This window comes from Pogona vitticeps, chromosome 6 (assembly GCF_051106095.1).
Source record: "Pogona vitticeps strain Pit_001003342236 chromosome 6, PviZW2.1, whole genome shotgun sequence".
Classification (NCBI taxonomy): Eukaryota; Metazoa; Chordata; class Lepidosauria; order Squamata; family Agamidae; genus Pogona; species Pogona vitticeps.
In genome coordinates, this window is record NC_135788.1 from 78,701,546 (window position 1) to 78,711,394 (window position 9,849).

The following is a 9,849-nucleotide window of genomic DNA, read 5'->3' on the forward strand; positions in this document are numbered from 1 at the left end:
AACATACGTCATATATTAAGAGTGCCAGCAATATCTGGGTCGAAGTGTGGGTCTTCCTGCATTCCCTGGCCCATAGACTGAACAACAGGAGTTTCAAACAAAGCAGAGTTTATTTTAACATCATTCATTGGAAATGGGACAAACTGAGGCAATCCAAAGTCATGTCCGGACCTTTCTCATGGGAGAAAAAAAATGTTGATCAGTATAAATGGAAGGATCACTCAAATGAGAGATGAAATCGATCTCACTAAAGATAAGGACCTTTTAAGTGCTAACCAGACTCCACGATCTTTCCCCGTCTAGTCATGCCCTTACTTTACCAATCCAATCACTGAGGCATTTAGTTGCCACTCTCCTGCTGCTTGAGGCGGGAGGCAGATGAGCATAGGAGAGGAGAAAGAGGGAGGCGGCAACTGCAAAATGAGGGTGATGGGGGCTCTTTTGCTGGGGGGGGGTGCAATGGAATTTACTAATCCTAGTTTCCAATGGTATGTTGTAGTGGATAGAGTGACAAACTAGGACTGAGGACAACATAGGTTTGAATCCCACTCAGATGTAGAAACACACTTGAAGAGTGTAAACTCACTCCTTGATCTCTCACTTACTTTGGAAGTCTGCTGTATTATGGTCACTAGAAGATTGATTGATAAACCTAAATTGCACTACAGAATCCAAACTTAAAAATAGCTTCTCGGCCTTTTGGCTAAGATCAAGTGTAGTGTCAAGTGTAAACTTAAAGAAATAAAAAAAAAAACAGAAAAAAGTACATTTTTGTACATAAATTTGTACATAAGATATTAAAATTATAACACTGTGTGTGTCCCCCCCCCCCCGGGGACCATTGGAGATAAAACCAATTATCTGTCCTTCAAGGATTCCCATTCCCCCTCCAAAACTGTAACATCTCTTGTGATGGTGCATTTCCATTTCCCTTTATTAATACATGATCAATAAAATCTCCCCAAATATCTGCAATAGTATGCCTCGTTAACAATCTTTTATTTACTTTAATATTGCATGTTAATTTGTCATTAACACACACATACACATTTTCCTATAGCCTGAGGCAACCTTGGAGGCCAGCATCTGTCATGAAAAGACGTTAATTGCAGAAGGACACATTTCTCTCAATATCTAGTTTGATGGAAAAAGGAAACCACTCTCTTTTGAAATTACAATCTGAAGCCCTTGACACCCTCAAGACTACAGCTATGGGCAGGAGCCCACTAGCTGACCCTGATCTCCAGCTTTCACTATAAAAAGAGTAAGAGTTTGATCACCCATGAGAAAAGAACCTCTGTTATGCTGATTCTTTTCATATCTCTGTTGTACCGATCCATTTTTTTCCAGCGGACATGGTGTATATTTTGGCAGGAGTGTTCACGGTGTTTTTAACTGCATTGATTTGTTTCTTTCTATTTGAACAGTAATAGCAAACTATGCTGCTCTTTAATTTTGTATCGATTTGTTTTCTCTGCTGTTTCCAGGGGCAATCAGCCTCCCTTTTACTTTAAATAATAATAAAAATAAATTGGAATAGCAGGCATCCTTCAGTCTCGAGAGACTATGGTAACGTGCTCTGAATAGAGGTCTCGGAACAGTGTCTAGTGCAGCAGAGAAGGCCAATTTCACACATGCTGAAGTGATAAGGAATGAAGCAATACATCATTGGTGCAATTTAAAGTAGCCTTCCTGGCAAGGGGGAAATAAACTGCTTGTTGGGGCAAATTAATTGGTGTTGGCAGTGTGTCATGTGACTGGAAAATTATGAAACATTTTTTTAAATTGCCCAATTGATATAGTGGGGTTATTTTGGTAGGTATGACTGAGCTCTAAGTGTCTAGATCTTCCTGAGTCCAAGCTATGAGACAACATATCCAGATACTACTTTGTAAAATTCCTTCCTTCCTTTGTTTCTGTCTGTCTGTCTAAATGAGAAACAAGACTGTTGCTACCATTTGTAGTTTTCAGCCAATGAATCATCACCATTGAAGTTGTTATTTTGGGATCAGATAGATGTGTTTTGCAGAAAAGACTTCCCAGCTCCTTTTGAACCTTTCTTTGTTATCTGCTGCCATAGAACAGTGATCACTGCCCACAAAAATAAATAAGATTGCTAATGTTGCTATAATTGGACAGTTAGACACCCAGCCCCAGACAACAGGTAGCAGACATGAGTTCATGCTCTTTCTAGCTCAGGTCTTACTTCTGCAGGAACAACACAAACATCACTTCATAGAGTTTTAAACATTTCATAGATCCATAGAGTTTGAAGAGACCACTGAGGCCATCCAGTCCAACCTCCCACCATGCGGGAACATCCATCAAAGTACTCCCAACAGAAAAACTTCCAAGAAGGAGACTCCACCACCCTTTGGCACCCTATTCCACTGCCAGACAGCCCTGACTGTCAGGAAGTTCTCCTAATGTTCAGATGGAATCTCTTTTTGAGATCGGAAAACATTGCTCTGTGTCCTAGTCTCTGGAGCCCTGGAAAACAAACCTGACCCCTCTTCCACATGACATCCTTTCAGATATTTAAACATGGCTAGCCTTCTTTTTGTAAGGCTAAACATTCCCAGCTCCCTAACCCACTATTTCAAATATCACCTTATCAATGCAGAAAAAGTCCAGCATTCTATCCTTGGTGTTCACATATGGAAAAGAGGGCAGGGCTCTTGTACTTTTAACAGCTGGATGAAAAGCTACACCTGCTAAAATTCTCTTTCGTACACAGCTCCCTGTCCTCTTTTTCATGTGTCTGAACAAATGATATCACTTGGTATGTGGATAGTGTGGCTGAGCATGGAGCACGTCTGCTCTACAAAGCAGCCAATGAGAGTTATACTGTACTCTTATTGCCAGGCATGGGGAGAGGTGGGAATTGGAAAAAGTAATGTACTTCTAGGGTAATTCAGGGTTCTCATCTGATCTGCTGGTGTGCTGAGGTCTCTTTTAAGGGTGTGTGTGTGCATCTCTCTCTCTCTCTCTCTCTCTCTCTGTGTGTGTGTGTGTGTGTGTGTGAGTGAGTGAGTGTGATTGAGTGTGAAGGAGGAATACAGAACCAAGCAGTCCTACTTCATATGAGTGTCTCCTCCCACTTCTGCACCTCATTTTCTCACTTGCTTTTTATGGTGACAGAGTGTTCTCCCTTTGCATTCCAGTGCCCTCTCCCCTTTCCCAGCTTTTTAGTGACTTTGGGAACACTCCTGGCAGAATCGGCAGCCTCCGGTGTGTTTCGTGACTTTCCGAGATTCTTTCCTGGCTTTTTCCCCCCACAGCTGTCAGAATGCTTTCCTTGCTCTGTCCTTTTGCTGACCTGTTTTGGCTTCCTGAATGCTCCTGGCAGGTCCAGCAATCTCTGGAGTGCTTCAGCCTTTGCTGCTGTTGTCGTTCTCTCTCTCTCTCTCTCTGTTATTTCCATACTTGGAAATAATTTTAATACAGCGCCCTCCTTAAGTGCTTTGGTAGTTTTACTTGAGAGCAAGAAGTACGGAAGGGACCTATGACAGCTCTCCTTTCTGAAGTGCTGCTTCCAAGTGAAAATGCAAAGGATGTGTGTCGGCACAGCCTACGTACTTCTGAGTAACAGAGGCTTACTCTCTTGCTGCTTTGTTCCATTGCTGCTCTGCTTTTGGAAGGGCAACTTCTGAATAGAGTTGTGGGGGGGTGGGGTGAGAGGCTCCAGGAGACTGAGAGGGTGAATTTTCCAAGGGATTGACAAGGATTTACATAGGAGCAGATAAGCAGAGACTTGCTGCGGAGCTCTGTGACAAGGTGTTTGTAGATTTTTAGACAGATGTTGTAGCTGCTTGGCAGTTGGAGCCTGAAGAAGTTACTTTTTGGATAAGAATTTACTGAGGAATCCTCAAGCCCATCATGGCCCCTGGCCAAGCAGACCCGGGCTTCTCAGTAATCTATTGTAGTTTAAAGTTGGGAGACAAGCAAACTCTGGCAATTATCTTGTTAGAAACACAGAAACCTTTATATTTCTGTAATGGACAATTCTTCATAAAAATGAACATGGGAAACCAAATTGTTTGACTGACTGCATGACTTCACCATGGTGGTGACCCACTTTAATGCTAAAGACACAGATATGATTTCTCTGAACAATGGTAATTAGCAAGGTTGCCCTTTCTACCCCTTAGGTTTGCTGTTGCACTTAAGCCTTCCTGTACACTGGGGTATAAAGAGAGCAGAGCTCCATCATATTAGCTTGCAGCTACATTGTCCTTTATCAGACATGCCTCAGTGAAGATACAATAGCATTAATGCTGGTTTGTGTACATATGGTGCGGTTGCAGAATTAAAAATACCCCACTTTCGTTCAAAAGGATATGATTCCCTGTCAAGACAAAAAGCACCAATTTAAAACATGCTAAACCTAATGCTTTTAGTCTCCATAAAATATCTGGGTATTTGCATACCAAACATTTGACAAATTAGGAAAAAATTAATCAAATATTCAAATTAAACAAGATATAGGTGATTTGCATTCCCTTTCTTGGCTTGGCCATATGGCAGCAACCAAAATGTCAGCAATGCTATGATTTGGTTCTCCTCATTTCAGCTGCTCTCAGGAATGTGAATAATGTATCCACCCCGTTGTTTAAGGCAGTGGTTCTTAACCTTTGTTACTCAGGTGTTTTTGAATTGCAACTCCCAGAAACCCCAGCCAGCAGAGCTGATGGTGAAGGCTTCTGGGAGTTGCAGTCCAAAAACATATGAGTAACAAAGGTTAAGAACCAGTGGTTTAAGGGATGGCAAAATGTTGCATTTCTTTGTACATGGAGGAAAGCAGTTCCAGATAATACTGTATAGTATCTAATGGCTGAAATTCTATTCCTGATTAAAAATTTTCTTTGATGACATCGTCATGTAATGTACAAACTGTGGGTACCCCCAAATTGCTTTAAGTCAGTGGTGTTTTGCTGCTGTTGATTGCATCATTACTGCTGCACACACGGAGCTGCAACAACAGGATTTCAGCTTGAATGACGTGCAGTCAGGATACAGGTACATTGATAATAATAAGGTATATATTTAGGCTCTGATGAAAGGCTTTCAAATGTCTAAAAATTCATCTGTATGAAGTTGTCATCTGTATGCTGTGTATCCATCTGTTAACAGAGCTACAGTATATGGTCCCCAGTCCTCTGAATAAGAAGAGGTAGGCATGTGTCTTTCCAATACTGTAATGCAAGTCTTTCAACGCCAATTACAGATGAAAGCATTCATTCTTTTGCTAGCCAGTGGTTAACCCTCAGTAAATAGGCAAAAGAACACAAGTACTGATAAATGTCTGAGGATGACCCAGTACAAAAAATTATATGAGCAATGACTTCCCCAGTTCCCACAAGAACCTATTCCGGGATATGTGAGCATGTATTGATGAGACACAGTACATCAGATGAACTGCAGTGCCAAGAGTTAGATCATTTAGTGAGTTTTACTTTAAAAAAGGATGGCATGGTGTCTAATATATCCTAAACATGATTCTTTGCTAAATATATCACAGCTTAAGATCTGTGGATACAGCTAAGGCCACCTTCCATTAGCTGAGTAAAATAGAGCAGTCTAGTTCCTTGTTCCATATATTACTGACACCCTGCACATCATTTTAATTAACTGATAACTATCTGTGAACAAATACTGTGGGTTTCTTTTTCTTTTCTTTCTTTTTTTTAAAAACTGATTCAAGGAATGTTTCCCAGAGTGAGGGAGACTTTGAGGCATTTAGTGCTGCAGTAAAGCACTCAAAGATGTGACAGAAGTCCTAAACCATCTCCTACAGCTATATTCCAGGTTTGGCAATTAAGGTATAAAATTGTAGCTCCTCCATTACACCCTTTTATAGCAATGGCCTTTCACCACATGGTTTTCTGTTATTGTGTATTTTGGAGGTATGGAAGGGGCAGGTTTTTATAACAGTGCCATGTTTGGTTTTCTGCCGGTCAATTGAATTGTGCCTCTGTCTGGTAGCTCTGTGAATAAATTCAGGCAAGGTATGCAGATAGGAAATGTGAAAAATTACAGAACAGCCAGTAACCCTAATCCACAACCATGCTGCATTAAGCATTTTTTATCCCCTCAGAATCAAATATGTTGTATAAAGATTTCATCATCATATTACTGGCAGGAAGAATGGAAATGACTAGAAGGTGAAAGAGAGGCATGGGTTTTACTACTGAGATATGGTATAAAAAGCATGAAACTTTGCATTGTGGGGGAAATATAATCAAGAAGGAAGACTAATGAGAGGGCAAATGGATGTGGCTTTGTATCCTTATATTGTGTGTATGGCAAGATGATCCAAAGCAGCCACCACAGACACATGGAAGGATGTGACATAGTTCAGGGAATGAAAATAGTAAGTATTTGTTTCTTTTAAAAGAACTTAGCAAAAATAAAATTGGTTGTGATATGTAGAATGTTTTCTTTCAGTGCACTCCATAAGAACGTATTCTGTAGGTAGAAGCAAAACTGTTGAAAGGTAAGCTTCCCAAGTCCTGACTGATAGAGCTGTTCCACAATGATACTGTGGTTGATGGTATGATAAACTGCTGAGAGCAACAGGAAAGCAACAGCAAGCAACAGGGTTTACACTACCCTGCCTCAGTAAAACACATTAATTAGGATGAACAATAGGGTGTGATTACATAGTGGGGGAAATACAGTTTTATCTGTTGTGTATTTGTATTACAGTATATCAAATCCTGTTCCTCTGGGTGACATGCTGCAGATATCCGAACAACAATTTACAGGAATCACCAAGGCAGAGGCAGAGAGCTTGGTTTGCCTGGAGCTTCAAGAGCAGACTCTGCCTTAAGATGCTAACAAGGTGTTAATTGGCAATTTCCAACTCTCTCTTTTTGTTTATTTAATTATCCTAAGTGCTCTAATGACATTGTGTTCCAATGCTGAGCTGAAACCTTAAAAAAGAAAAAAAAAACTGTGTGGAGACATGGAGCACTTGATTGAGGGGAAATTATACTCCTGTGAATACCCCCTTTGCATCAAATCGGGCAATCAGACTGAGCAGAAAGCAGACAAAATTGATGTCAAACCAATTGGAACACATTTAAACAATCCCTGCTGGCTGAACAACAACAACAACAAAAGACTATTCTCAGTTCAAAAGAGATTATTCCACAGTGGGCTTCCCTGCATTGAGCTTTATGTTATGTAGTCACTGGGATTTTAATTTGAATTCATCTATGCCCAGTCCAGGGGACGTGGTGGCGCTGCGGGCTAAACCGCAGAAGCCTTTGTGTGCTGCAGGGTCAGAAGACCAGCAGTCATAAGATCGAATCCACATGATGGAGTGAACTCCCGCCGCTTTGTCCCAGCTCCTCACCAACCTAGCTGTTCGAAAGCATGCAAATGCGAGTAGATAAATAGGTACCATCTCAGTGGGAAGGTAAACAGCATTCTGTGTATAGCTGCGCTGGCCATGTGACAATGGAAACTCTCTTCGGACAAACGCTGACTCTATGGCTTGGAAATGGGGATGAGCACCGCCCCCTAGAGTTGAACACGACTGACTAAAATGTCAAGGGGAACCTGTACCTTTACCTTTATGCCCAGTCCAAAGCAAATTGCAGGGTAGTTTTCCCCTCAGTTTGAAACCCAGTTCTGAATCCAAGCAGAAATCAGTTTGGGCAATAAATGTCATCATTCCGTGCCTGCAGTTGTATCACCACAACTCTCATAAGAACCTTCCTCAAAAAGGAGTACTTCTAACCGGGCAGTCATGATCAATAACAATTGGGTATCTTATCACTGCCAAGTCCCTGATGAAATAATTAAATATTTGTGCATGCCATATATATTGTAGGTGAAGACAGTCATGTTACCTAGGAAATGTGGTACCGATGTTGGGATACTATGGTGGAGAGAACATTGTCTATGAGGTCAGTAATTTTCTAGACTGTCATGTGTGGAAAATCAGTCACTGAAAAGATATGCCAGGCTTCTTTTCAAACAATTTCCCTTCACGGTAACATTATTGGAGTTGTCTTTTTAGGAAGAGCAGCATTAGACTATATGTATTGTCTTATTGATCCTGCCTGCACGTATATATGTGCAAGCACATGAGACAAAATTTAAAGCAAAAAAAAAAGAGTGAGAGACATAAACATTGTGGCATATATATGCACATATATATGCCACAATGTTTCTGTCTCTCACTTTTTTTGCTTTTGCTTTATATTTTGTGTCATATGCTTGCACCAACCAGCTATTCCTTCAAAAACTATTGTCTGTATGAATGACTCTTCTTTCTTTCTTTCTTTCTTTCTTTCTTTCTTTCTTTCTTTCTTTCTTTCTTTCTTTCTTTCTTTCTTTCTTTCTTTCTTTCTTTCTTTCTTTCTTTCTTTCTTTCTTTCTTTCTTTCTTTCTTTCTTTCTTTCTTTCTTTCTTTCTTTCTTTCTTCCTCTCTCTCTCTCTCTCTTTCTCTCTCCCTCCCTCCCTCCCTCCCTCCCTTCCTTCGCTTTGGAGTAATTATGAAAATATTGCTTCCCTTTAGAATGACCAATATCATACCTGAGTTCATAGCTGCGTTATTTCTTCATGCCTAGGATCCTGGGAATTGAAACACTGGTTTTCAAAATACTCTGTCGCCTCATGATCACCTGCATTGTGTCCCCTCTCATCCAACATTCCTAACCTGTGAATAGTTGCCAGCAATTTGGGGGAGGGGGAGATAAACGTAGGAAGAGCAGGATTAGACAAGAGAGGTTTGCCCAGTACAGTGTTTGGTGGACTCTGGATGTCAGAAGAGGCTGAAAATGAACTCTAAAATGGTCTTGGGAACTCCATGGCCAGGTGCCTGCGGGGTACCCTCAAGTGTAAAGCCCACAAGCACACTGATGCAGGATTCCTTGCTTGCACAAATATTGATCCTTTTATTGTGCATAGCTGCCTTACTGATTGTGCAAGGAAGTCCTGGATAGTCCCTTACAGGTTTGATCAAAGAGGACCATCATCCTAGTTTTTATATTAAGAGCTTTGTGTAAGCTCATTTCCCCTTTTTAGATTTTGCAGATATTCCTGTTTATGACTTCTTGCTCTACTACCCTGAGTCACCTGAGTCTTCTGCTATGCTCATTCTGTCTTCATGGACATTATTCCTACACTGATGCCCAAAAATCACACAGGGCTTGTTCCAAAAAGGTGCAGTGATTAAAGCTTTGGACTAGGACTTGGGGAACCTGAGTTCAAATTTCCACTCAGCCATTAAACCAAGTGAGTGACCTTGTACTAGTAATACTCTCTTGGCCAGACCTACCCCATAGGGTTGTTGTTAACAGAGCAAGCAGCAGCTAACTTTGGGTTCAGTCCCTGACAACAGAACTGGTTACTAGACTCTATGGAAAGTAATCACATATGTGGTTCATATTCTAAGAAAATAATAATAAAAAATGAGTTTATTAGAGAAGTACATTGAGGAACCCTATTTCTGGCTAACTTAGGTGGAGATGCAGGGAGTCATGGTTTCCTTCTCTTCTATGAAGAACAAAAGCAAAAGGTTTCTTCTATCTCCTCTGAGAAAAAGCCAAGAGAGAAAATGTGAGGAGGAATCAGCAATCCAAAGCCTATCAGTCTAGGCTCAAGAAACATTAGCATAGCCATAAGCAGGTGAAGGAAACCAGATGAAGTCCTTGTCATTCTATGCCTTCCTGTGCAAAGACGTGCATTTTCTCCAGTGTAAGCTAAGTATTTCCCACTTACCTCTAAGGGTTGTGAGGATGAAGTGGGGGAGAAGAGTCATGAACATCTCCTTGAGCTCTTTAGAGGAAATATGGCATAAAAATGTTAACATACACACAGATGTACACACATGCC

The 9,849-nt window shown here is 40.9% G+C and overlaps 1 pseudogene; it reads left to right on the forward strand.

Moving 5' to 3' along the window:
* The first annotated feature begins 683 nt into the window (after positions 1 to 683).
* Positions 684 to 844, forward strand: LOC140701552 (U2 spliceosomal RNA; annotated as a pseudogene).
* The last annotated feature ends 9,005 nt before the right edge of the window (positions 845 to 9,849 follow it).